At 43.2% G+C, this 12,774-nt stretch overlaps 1 protein-coding gene and 1 pseudogene across 1 annotated transcript in view; both read right to left on the minus strand.

Annotated features, from left to right (window-relative positions):
* Window positions 1–12,774, minus strand: part of ANO4 (anoctamin 4) — a 340,774-nt gene that overhangs the window by 275,963 nt on the left and 52,037 nt on the right. The gene's annotated exons all lie outside the window — the stretch shown is intronic.
* On the minus strand, window positions 1,962–2,638 carry LOC137160563 (uncharacterized; annotated as a pseudogene).

The raw sequence follows: 12,774 nt of genomic DNA on the forward strand, positions 1-12,774 counted from the left end.
GCCCTGCAGCATCGATACCTCCGCTAGGTCCAATCCATGGACAATGATGAGGAATCAGTGGACGAGGAGGAGACTGAGGAGAGCAGGGTGCATGAGAGGGGGGTGTCCGTTCTCCCTAAAAGTCAGGACATACTCCTGACCCCAGCGCAGTCCAGCAGAACACAAGACAGCACTAATGATCCCGGGGAAGGCACATCTGATGAGTTTTTTTCTTCTTAGCAGTTCTGTCCTTTTATATGGGGTGGGGAGGGAGAGCACGAAGAGGATTTCAGGCTTCGGTGACTGTACTGGGGGGTTACCCAGGGAACAGTTTATTTCTGTGATGAGATATGCTCCAATAATCATCAGTTGACATCTCACGGAAACTTTCATGGAGGTAATCTGTTATCATTTGCAGAAGTTTTCTGGGGAGGGCTGCCTTGTTCCTCCCTCCACGGTAGGATACTTTGCTGCGCCACGCTGCAATCAAGATTGCCTGCATCATGGCGGAACACAGCTGGTACCCCGCAGCGTGCAGCAAATCTTCCCTTTCTTCATGCGTGACCCTCAGGAGACTGATATCGCTCATAGGGAAGACAGCGCATGTTTAAAATACCAGAGCTATACAGCAGATGCCCTGTACCTTTGTATTCCCCATTGTAGTGTCCTACCAAGTCACTTTGATTACTTTTATTTGGTTTAAGCAGAGACTATAAAGCTCCCTCCACCCCCCACCTCTCCAGGTGTCCGCAGATCCCCTATGTAAGGGCAAAGCAAGCAGACCCCTCTGGCATGTCAGAAACGGAATGGAGGTCTGTGTTTGCCCTGTGCACTGCATGGGGAGTATTGTCTACATTGTTGCAGTTGTATCATTTTCTTCACTCTGCTAACAATGGCCACCTTATTAATTTTTTTCATTCTGCACACACCTCAGCCTTGGCCCCACCCTCAAGAAATGCTGTGGAAAGACTATTCCAGATTAGAAAGAGGAAAAAAAAAACCAAAAGATGACATATTTGGCGAGCTCATGAACGCCTCAGCGGCCGCAGAGACCAAACTCAGAGCGTGGCGGCGGACCTTGTCCCAGAATATGGACATGGAGAGTTGCAGAGAAATGCAGGACCATGATCGCAGTACCATGCAGGAGATGCTGCGAATCATGCGGGACCAGGTAGACATGCTCCAGCGGCTTGTGGAGCTTCAGGAGGACTGGAGGCAGGACGGAGTCCCGCTGCAGCCCCTCCATAATGCTCTTCAACCGAGGGCTTTGCTGCCCTCCCCCACCCCCAAGGGGTCTCGGAGGAGATTGGCCAAGCTGCAGTACGTGCTCACCTCCACTTCAGTGGAGGTGAGCAGAAAGCAGCGGCAGACACGCTGACAGCTGGCCAGCAAGCTACCAGCGCACCCCTTGATACAGTGAATGGACACTCCCCCCACTTCTCCCATGACTTGAATGTTCATAAATAAAAGTTTGCATCATTTCAACACATTTCTTTATTAAATCATATCTTGTTTTGGAGGGATTTGTAGGGTACAGATATCAATGGGGGGTGGGATGTTCACCAAAGGCAAACAAGATACAGGAACAGAAATCAGTCCTGCATCTCATTGCAGAACCTGGTTTTCAAAGCTTCCCTAATGCAAACTGCTCCGCGGTTAGCTCTCAGCGTACTGCTGGCATCTGGCTGCTCATAATTGGCGGCCAGTCTTTCTGCCTCCACAGCCCAACCCTGGGGGAACCTTTCACCCTTCGCTTCACACACATTATGAAGAACACAGCACACAGATATCACCGAAGGGAGGTACTTCTTACTCATGCCCAGCCTAGTGAGGAGACTCCTCCATCTACTCTTTAAATGCCCAAAGGCACATTCTACAACCATTCTGCAACTGCTTAACCTGTTATTAAAACACTCTTTATCGCTGTCAAGGTGCCTGGTGTATGGCTTCATTAGCCAAGGGAGCAAGGGGTAAGCAGGATCCCCCAGGATCACTATGGGCATTTCCACACCCCCGATGTGAATTTTTTGATTGGGGAAAAAAGTGCCCGCCTGCATATTAGAGAACAGCCCCGAATTACGAAATACGCGTGCGTCATGCACCTTCCCAAACCACCCACACAAGTGTCAGCAAAACGAGCTCTGTGATCCACAAGGTCCTGCAGGACAATGGAAAAGTACCCCTCGCAGTTTATGTACTCAATTGCTAGGTGGGCAGGCACTAAGATAGGGATGTGCGTCCCATCAATTGCCCCCCCCCCACAGTTTGGAAACCCCATCGTGGCAAACCCGTCCACTATGTCCTGCACATTTCCCAAAGTCACCATCCTTTGTAGCAAAAGTCTATTGATGGCCCTGCATACTTGAATCACAGTGGTGCCCACTGTAGATTTACCGACTCCGAATTGATTCCCAACTGAGCGGTAACAGTCGGGGGTTGGCAGCTTCCACAGAGCGATGGTGACTCGCTTCTCCACCATCATAGCTTGTCTCAAGCGAGTATTCACGTGCTTCAGGGACGAGGTCAGCTCCAAGCACAGTTCAAGGAAAGTTGCTTTTCGCATACAAAAGTTTTGCAGCCACTGGTCATCATCCCACAGCTGCATAATGATGCGGTTCCACCAGTCTGTGCTTGTTTCCCGGGACCAGAACTGGCGCTCCACGGACTGCAGATGATGCGTTACGGCCTGCAGCAATTGGGAATTGTTCTGCTCAATGGTTTGTAGCAGTGCAGCCTCGGTGGCATCGCTGTTGCCTGTGCTTTGGCTTCTTGTTCTACTTCAAAAATACTCAATGATGAGCCACGATGGATTTGTGATGCTCACAATAATAGTGCAGAGTTGAGCTGGCTCCATGTCTCCGCAGCAATGGCGAGTGTGCCGAGTAAAAAAAAAAAGCGCAAAAACAGTTTTCCTGTTTGTTTGGGGAAAGAAGGGAGGGGGAAACAGCGTTGCATCATAGGATGCGGCTAGTTGCACGGTGGGATAGCTCCCTACAATGCACTGCTTTGAAAGTCGAAATAAGTGTGGTGAGTGTGGACGCACGAGACCTGCGCAAACAGTGTAGTGTATACACACTGCTACGACTTCTAAAAATCGGCTGTTGAAAGTCAACTTTAAGTAAGTCGACTTCACTCGGCAATGTAGACATAACCCTAGAGTTCAGTGCCTACTGCTGCACTGCAGGGATGCTGTTCTTTTGATCAGATTTCAAATTGAAATCTACCTACCTTTTTCTGGTGAAAGTTAAAGAATCCACAATATTTTTCAGAATAGTAAATGATAGCTTTACTGTCCAAGCCAACCTTCTCTCCTAATAGATCAGGTCATTATGCTGCAGACTGAATAAGCTACTCCTGAACACATAATAGCTGTCACTGTTGCTTATCATCACAGAACTACCAACAAGGGCTGATGACATCTAAATGGGGGTAAACAAATTAGACATAGTCGCAGGCAGCATCACATAAGGACAACAGGCCTTTAATGAAGCATATCATGAGACTATTTAATTTACATTGGCTTAGTATAATGCTAAGCCTTTCAAACATGTAACTTTCAAAATGGTCACATAATTTAAAATGCAAGGAAAAGAAAGGACCTCCACAGACTACACAAGTCAAAGCAAAGCTGTGATTATTGATATTCCTCTTGGTGAAAGCTGAAGAATAGAGCAATGCTAAAATAGGAGGTGGAGAAGTTACCCTTAGGATGGTGCTCAGAAATGTTAAAGGTGAATTCCAAACAAAATTTCATAAATTTAGCCTGGCAAAAGGTGAGAACTGCTGAGCACCTATTCTTGAGTAGTGTGTATAGAATTTTGAGATTTTATTTGCAGTTCACAGTCAGCAAGAAGGCTTCTTAACAGCTAGAGCCATCCCCCAAATGTGAGAAAAGAAACTTAAAGGCTTTTAGACATAGGCACATCATGATCAATGCAAAAAACCTGAATCCTCGTTAAAAACAAAATGTTATATACATTCTAGGCTGTTGCTCTATTTTGTGTAATATTCATTGAATATTCAGGACAGTCCTGGCAAGAAAATCATGTTCTGGCTTCTACCTCCCAGCAGAAACCACAATAAAAGACTTCATGTTGCTAAACATCAAAGACATAATTGATCAAACTCTGCTGAAATTGATTCCATTTAATGAACTTTAATGTTGACAAAATTATTGGCATCTTGTAGGCCTGGATTGGCCCCCATTGTCCTACCCTTTTTATTGTGCAAGGAGGATGGTCACACCTTGTGTCCCTGTTATCATGGGCGCCAGGTAGTACAGGCCAGGGAAGGCTTAGCCTTCCCAAACAGCCAGGCTTGGCCCCGCCCTCTCCTGTTGCGTCACTGGTGCTGCAGCAGGCAGCAGTTTCCTGCCCTCAGGCTGCCCCGAACATGGTGGGCGGGAGGGGGGTGAGCCAGCCATTGGTCCGGGCCACCCACTTGGACCACCCAGCTGGTGCTCTGGGGGTGGTTGGGGCCACCCGGCAGGGAATCGGGACAGCTGGAGCTACCAGGTGCTGGGGCCGCCCGTTGGGGACTCCAGCAGGCCAGTGCTCCAGGGACATTGGGGCCGCCGGTATGCGCGGCTGGGGCTGACTGACCAGTGCTCCGGAAAGGCCGGGGCTGCCGGCAGGCATGGCTGGAGCCCTTACTCTAGGGAGGCTGGAGCAGGCGGCAGCTGTGACCCGGACTTCCCAGCCAGTGCTCCAGGGCGGCTGGGGTCACATGCAGCTCGGGCTGCCTGGCCCGTGCTCTGGGGAGGTTGGGGCGGCCAGCAGGTGTGGCTGGGGCCACACTTGGCTCGGGCCGCCCAGCCAGTGCTCTGTGGAGGCTGGGGTCGCCAGTGGGTGCAGCCGGGGCCACATGCAGCTCAGGCCACTTGGCTTGTGCTCTGGGGAAACCAGTGCAGCTGGTAGGTGCGGCCAAAGCTGCCTGGCCAGTGCTCCAGGGAGACTGGGGCGACCAGCAGGAGCAGTGGGGGCCACACGCAGCTCAGACCACCCAGCAAGGAATCGGGGCAGCTGGAGCTGTTGTGTGCTGGGGCCGCCCAGCGGGGACTCCACCCAGGCGATACTCTGCGGCCACGCGCAGCTCAGCTGGGGCTGCTGGCTAGGATTTGGGGCAGCTGGGGCCACCTGGCGCTGGGGTCACCCTGTCAGGAGTCAGCTTGGGGGGCGGCCCGTGCCTGGCTCTGGAGTGGGGCAGAGCTCCTCCAGGGGGGTAGCAGTTCTGGGCAGCAGCGAGGGAGAGGGGCGTGGCCTAAGGCGTAAGGGGAGGAGGGTAGTTCACCTGGCACCCATGCCTGTTATGCTAATATTTCCCAATCTGGCAGCTCCCAGAAGAGATTTGCCACATGGATATGCCAGCAGAAGTGGAGAGAGACTGTGTGCATTTCTGGGTCATGGAAAGACATCATCCCCTTCCTCCTCCGATAACCATATTCTTTGCCTTATGATTCCAGGATTAATCTCTTAAACTGCTTCTTCACTCATGCAATATTTCCAAAGAGAAGTTGAGGGTTTGGTGTTGGACTTTTCCTCTTGAGGCTATCCTGTGTCTTTGGTAACTCCAGGGAAAAACAGATGTAAAAGGTTTCTTTAAGGGACAGGTTTTCCCTGGGTCTGGTGCACATGTGTATGGTAAGGGTGCATAAGGGAGCCTCTCCTCACTACATGCCTCATGCAAGGACCAGGAAGAACTGCAGTCCCAGTGCTCAAAGTAAGGCAAGGACTATTTGTGCCATACATCCCAAATCCAGGGGACAGGTAAGGGCAGGGTTGGTTGATTACTAAAAAGGAAGCATGCTACACCATCCTAAAGGATGTAATGTACATAGGATGTAGCATGTGTACTCCTCCCGGAGATTGGAAACATGGGAGAGGGATTATACCTGGGCTTTGGGATAGGATCATGGTGTGGTAGCACTATAAACACCCATGTTTTCACTGTCCTTTTTGAAGCTGGGGATATACTTGGTTATCCCACAATATTCAAAGAAGTCATGCAATTGGGATGTGGAAGGAGGGGCCAATGTCCAAAAGTTTCCCACACAGACCAAACAAGCAGATGTCTTTATAAGACCAGCTCTTCTCTGGTTCTTATACTCCTTTGTCACGGTGAGGGGATTAGCAAATAAATTGGCTAGAATGCATCATGAGCTCTGAAGCAAAAGACTCAAAAACTAACAATTAAAAAAAATTAAGTATATCAGAAGCAAGACGCCTGCCAAGCAAACAGTGGGGCCACTAGATGATTGAGGTGCTAAAGGAGCACTCCAAGAAGACAAGGCATTTGCAGAGAAGCTAAATGAGTTATTTGCATGTGTCTTCACTCCAGAGGAGTAAGGGAGAATCCCACACCTGAGCCATTCTTTTTAGGTGATAAATCTGAGGAATTGTCCCAGATTTAGCTGTCAGAGGACATCTTGGAGCAAATTAATAAATTAAAAAGTAATAAGTCACAAGGACCAGATGGTATTCACCCATGAGTTCTGAAGGAATTCAAATATGAAATTGCAGAACTACTAACCGTGGTATGTAACGTATCACTTAAATCAGCTTCTGTACCAGATGACTGGAGGATAGCTAATATGACACCAATTTTTTAAAAAGGCTCCAGAGGTGATCCTGGCAATTACAGGCCAGTCTGTCTATCTTCAGTACCACGCAAATTGGTTGAAACTATAGTAAAGAACAGAATTATCATAAAGATATTATCTCACCCACCTTGTCTTTAGAATGATCAGACACAGATGAACATGATTTGTTGGGGAAGAGTCAACTCAGATTTGGAAAAGGAAATCATGCCTCACCTATGTAATAGATAGGCGAGGCATGACAAAACACCTGCCAGGAATGATCTAGTTATTACTTAGTCCTGCCTTGACTGCAGGGGACTGGATTTAGTTGACCTACTGAGATCCCTTCCAGTCCTACACTCCCATGGTTCTTATGATTAGAATTTTTTGAAGGGGTCAACAAACATGTGGACAAGGGTGATCCAGTAGATATGGTGTACTTGGATTTTCAGAAAGCTTTTGACAAGGTCCCACATCAAAGGGTCTTAAGCAAAGTAAGCACTCAGGGGATAAGAAGGAAGGTCCTCTCGTGGATCAGTAACTGGTTAAAAGACAGGAAACAAAGGTGAGTGCATAACTGGATGGAAAATCATTCCCAGAGAATAGTTATCAGTGATTCACAGTCAAACTGGAAGGGTATATCGAGTGGGGTTCCACAGGGATCAGTTCTGGATCTAGTTCTGTTCAGTATCTTCATCAATGATTAGATAATGGTATAGAGAGTACACTTATAAAGTTTGCAGATGATACCAAGCTATCAGAGGTTGCAAGTGCTTTGGAGGATAGGATTAAAATTTCAAATGAACTAGACAAACTGGAAAAATGGTCTGAAGAAAATAGGATGAAATTCTATAAGGAGAAATGCAAAGTATTCCACTTAGGAAGGAACAATCAGTTGCACACATACAAAATGGGAAATGACTGCCTAGGAAGGCGTACTGTGGAAAGGGATCTGGGGGTCAAAGTGAATCACATGAGAAGAGCAACAAAAATTATTAAAGATCTAGAAAACATGACCTATGAGGGAAGAGTGAAAAAATTGGTTTTGTTTAGTCTGGAAAAGAAAAAAACTAAAGGGGGATATGATAGCAGTTTTCAAGTACTTTCAAGTAAAGGTTTTTACAAGGAGAGAGAAAAATTGTTCTCTTTAATCTCTGAGGATAGGACAAGATGCAATGGGCAGACATTGCAGCAAAGATGATTTAGATTGGACATTAGGAAAAACTGCCTAATCAAAGTAGTTAAACACTGGAATAAATTACCTAAATTAGTTGTGGAATCTCTGTAATTGGATATTTTTAAAAGCAGGTTAGACCTGTCAGGGATGGTCTAGAAATACTTAGTCCTGCCTCGAGTGCAGGGGACTGGACTAGAAGATCTCTCAAGGTCCCTTTCAGTCCTATGCTTCTATGATTCTATGAAAGGTTAGGAATAAATGTTCAGTTTTCAGGTGATATGTGAATAGCACTGTCCCTCAGGAATGTAGACTGGGACCTGTACTATTCAATGTATTCATAAATGGTCTGGAAAAAGGGGTAAACAATGAAGTGGCAAAGTTTGCAGATGATACAAAATTACTCAAAACAGTTAAATCCAAAGTTGACCTCAAAGAGTTACAAAGAGATCTCACAAAACTGGGTGACTGGGCAACAAAATAGGTGAAATTCAATGTTGATAAAAGCAAAGTAATGCATATTGGAAAACATAATCCCAACTATACATACAAAATGATGAGGTCTAAATTAGTTGTTACCACTCACAAAAGAGATCTCGGAATCATCATGTATTGTTCTTTGTAAACATCTACTTCATGTGCAATGACTGTCAAAAAGTTAGGAATCATTAAGAAAAGGGAAGGGATAGATAATAAGACAATAAATATCATAATGCCACTATATGAATCCATGCCGTGCTGACACTTTGAATACTGCATGCAGTTCTGGTCAACCCATCTCAATAAAAGATATATTAGAATTGGAAAAGGTACAGAGAAGAGCAACAAAAATTATTAAAGTTATGGAACAGCTTCCATATAACGAGAGATTTAAAAGACTGGAACTATTCAGTTTGGAAAAGACAACAGAGGGGGATATGATAGAGTCCTATAAAATTATGAATGGTGTGGAGAAAGTGATTAAGGAAGTGTTATTTACCCCTTCACATAACACAAGAACCAGGGGTCACCTGATGAAATTAATAGGCAGAAGGTTTAAAACAAACAAAAGGAAGTACTTCTCACAATGCAAAGTTAACCTGTGGAATTTGTTGGCAGGGGATGTTGTGAAGACCAAAACTATAACTGGATTTAAAAAAATAATTAGATACTTTCTTATTGGTAGAGAAGGTCAGGATGCTACCCGATGCTTTGGGTGTCCCTAAACCTCTGACTGCCAGACACTGGGACTGCACAATAGGGGATGGATCACTTGGCTTCCCTGTCTGTTCATTCCCTTTGAAGCATTTGGCATTAGCCACTATCAGAAGACAGGATTCTGGGCTACATGGACCATTGGTCTAACATCGTATGGCCATTCTTAAGTCAAGTGGTTAAGTTTTTAAACAGTAGTACACTGAGTATTTATGATATTAAGATTCTAGTCAACTTTCTCCTGCTACTGTTAAGGTCTGGATTTTGCTGTCCTGGCCTAAAAAGAGGAAGTGGAAAAGGTACACAGAGGAAGTTTCACACATTGGTCTGTTTGACGGATACATTCAGTCTCCTCTCATTCTCAATAAAATGAAACAAGAAAGTTTAAAACGTATACAAATGAGATGAATGAGCCTTTTGGAACGGTATCATCATCTTCAATTAAGGGACTCACTTCAATTATTTTAACAATGTGCACTGCATTTAAGCAGGACTGCAAAATATATCACTATTTGAAATTGTGGAAAGAAATTTTTCAGCGGTTCCCATTTAATTACAAAACCAAATAGCAGATGTCTTTGACTTGGCAAGAAAGTGAACAAACACTGAAAATTATAAAAGGAACAGATTTTAAAATGTTTGCATCTATATTTTCAGGGTTTTTTAAAAATAATTCCCAGTAGTCCTCTATTCAATCCCTACACCTTTGTGTGTGTCTGTTTGTTTGTTTTAAGATTCCTGAGCCTTGTATTGATAGAAAAGACTTATTGGAAATATTAAGACCACTGCATTATTAACAGTGATTTGTACTCCTGTCCACTACTTAATACTCTAGATACTTTAAACTGAAATATTTTTTACAGCCAAAACATTTAAATGGATATTTCTACTTTCAGCTATACGCTGGGCACGTTATTAAAGCAAATATAGGGTACTAGAAATGTGGTGTGGGATTTTCAAAAGCACCTAAGTACATGTCCCACTGAAAGTCAATAGAACTTGTGCTGCTAAGTGAATTTAGGTGCTTTTGAAAATCTCACTTGATGCCGCAGTACTTGTAAGAGCTTCTAAAATGATAAGTTCAAATCTTTGATTGGAATAGAGTAAAGAACATTTTAAAAGGCTGTGGTGTTCATAATTTTCAGTACTAGTCATCATGCCCCGTGCTGGATAATCAATAGCCTTTGAAGCTGTGGAATTTTCCTTTTAGGGATTTTTTGAAGAGGTTCTTTAACCTCTGATGGGAATTCATCTCAGTTTGCTCAAAGTAGGATTTGCAACTCTCCATGCTTCCACACCGTAAAAACATCTCCGAACCAAAATTATTTTTCTGAAGCAGATGGACAATAAAAATGAGGGAGGAAACAGGATTCCCTGAAACACAGAAGCAAATATTTTCCACAAAAGGGTACTACCCCATTGTCTCTTGGACTGGCCAGACAACAAGAATGCCATTTTGAAAAAAAAACCTGAGGTTTTGAAATTTATTTTTGTTTTGATGTGGAGTGAAAATTAGGTCTTTCAAAATTTAACAAAAAACCCCACTCACCACACACAAGACCCACCCCAGAGTTGCCAATAGCCTGCACTTGCCTGGCATGTGGGGCACTTGAGTTCAAGTCCTTGCTCTGAATTAGGCAGGGCAGGGACTTGAACCAGGTCTCTCACATCCTTGGTGAGTGGTCCAACCACTGGCTATTCCTGGGTGGGTCTCTCTCTCTTGCTTTGGTTTTGATGAATCAGCATTGCCCAACAAAAAAGTCTCATAAAAAATTTCCCAACCAGCTCTACTTGTCTCATTTATTATACAAATTTGGAACCCTGGGAAGCCTGCAGGGAATGTGAGTACTCTGTTGGAAGGAATAAGTCATTTTGTAATTCAGATTAATAATAATTTTCATGTTAAATCAATACCACCACCGGGAATAGCTTTAAGAGGAAGACAGAAAAAGTCACCATAAATAACACTTGAAGAGTTTCACAGCAGAAATAAGCCATCTAGCAAGAACACTTCCCCCTTCAACACTGAAAAGCAAGTGTGCATAATACGATGCACTGCTTAGAAGACAAGTTTGTAACTCTAGCAAAGGAAATAAATGGGGAGACACCAGAGACAGAAAGGGAAAGAGGTAGAATGGACAAACAGCAAGGGAAAGAAACAACTGGGTGAAAGAATTTGCTTGTTGCTTCAGTGAGAAACATGAAGGCAAAGTACCCAGAAAAATGTATTTGCCTAAAGCACCAACATCCAAATGTTGGCCCAGATTATCATTTAAAATCATTTGGGACACATAGAAAATCAATCAAGAATGATTGTATTGAGTGTTACTATAAAAATGAATATAATATTTTGTTTTTATTTTCCTTTCAGCTTCTTCCTCCATATTCTACTTTATTACATATTAGTGTCTGGAACAAAAAGAAATTTGTTAGACTTCCATAAAACAGCACAGCAGACCCCAAGCTGTGGATTTCAAAAGAGACCGGCTAAATTAAAAAAGTTAGTCAGATCAATGAAAACTTCAAGTGTGATTATAATCAGAAAAATGATAGTCATACTCAAACATCTGTTCCCTGGTTGCCTTCGAATCATACCTACTTACTTGACTGATGAAAAAAAGTGTAACTATGTACTATCACACTGCAGACTCAACATATAGGAGAGAAATGGAGCCTGTTCTCCCTCAGGCGTTAGCCACAAAATTGTCAGTTTTTATTGCAGATGGGAAAATAAATACACAGAACACACTGATTTTCACATTCCAGGTTGAGTTTGCAGCACAAGCTATTAGAAAATAGTTCTCTGATTTGTAAATTGAGCAAGTTCAATATTTGATTAGAGTCATTTCCGTTACTCTGGATTTCAACTGCAGTTCCAGAAGTAAAATCTGAGATATTAAGTGACAGATCAAGCATAACGTTGTCACTGGATTTATCAAAGTGACTCATAATTATTAACACCAAACTTGTCAGCTGAGCACTGCTATGGATAAAAATGAAAGGAAAAACTTCCAGAGACCTGAAATTAAAACTAATTATCAAAACAATTGGAGATTCTGAAATACCTGCATGCATCAAAATTGACCTAATGTGATTGGAAAATCAGAATTTCAAACAGTTCAGTTTCCTGGCAAAAAGTAGCAAAAACAATGGAGTTAAGGACTTAATATCTAAATAAATTAAATAGGTGCCAAACTCTGCTTTCATTTACAGCCTTGAAGTCATTGGATTTACTGCAGGCTTATCTCACTGTAACTGAAGGCAGAACCCGTCCCTTTGTGCATAACATTCAATGAAGTTAAAGGCATATATCTAAGCACATCAAAGGACTACTCACTTCACCAGCACTCAATACCATTAAAAGCTAGCACATGCTAAAGTGCTTTTCTGAATCAGGGCCAGAATGCTCATCACTCAGCAGGATTGAAAGCCTGGCCCTGCACAGTGGGCCATATTAACTTCACTATAAACAAACAGTTCTTAATCAATTTTTAAAATGCCAAAGAGCATTCAAACATACAAACTTTTAAGATTATTGATCAGTGCGTCCAAATTTGAAAAACAGTTATGTATTAATTTTTATAAACAGATTCTACTTAATATTTTAATAACTGCTACATGATTTATTTTAAATATAAATGGTCAAGAATTAAAAAAACCCCAAAAACATTCACATTTATTTACTCTCAAACTAAGGTCCAATTTATTATAAACTCGCAGTTTGTGCTTTTTTAAGATGTGCTTTTATTCATTTTGTGATAAATGTTAGGTTTTTAAAAACTTCATCCAATTACAGAGTCATAAATTTGTCACCTAAGACAATTCCAAAGTTTGCAAAAATGTATTAAGT

This window comes from Emydura macquarii, unplaced genomic scaffold (genome assembly GCF_026122565.2).
Source record: "Emydura macquarii macquarii isolate MOO-44397 ecotype Brisbane River unplaced genomic scaffold, CSIRO-AGI_Emac_v2 contig_2205, whole genome shotgun sequence".
In the NCBI taxonomy this organism is placed as follows: Eukaryota; Metazoa; Chordata; order Testudines; family Chelidae; genus Emydura; species Emydura macquarii.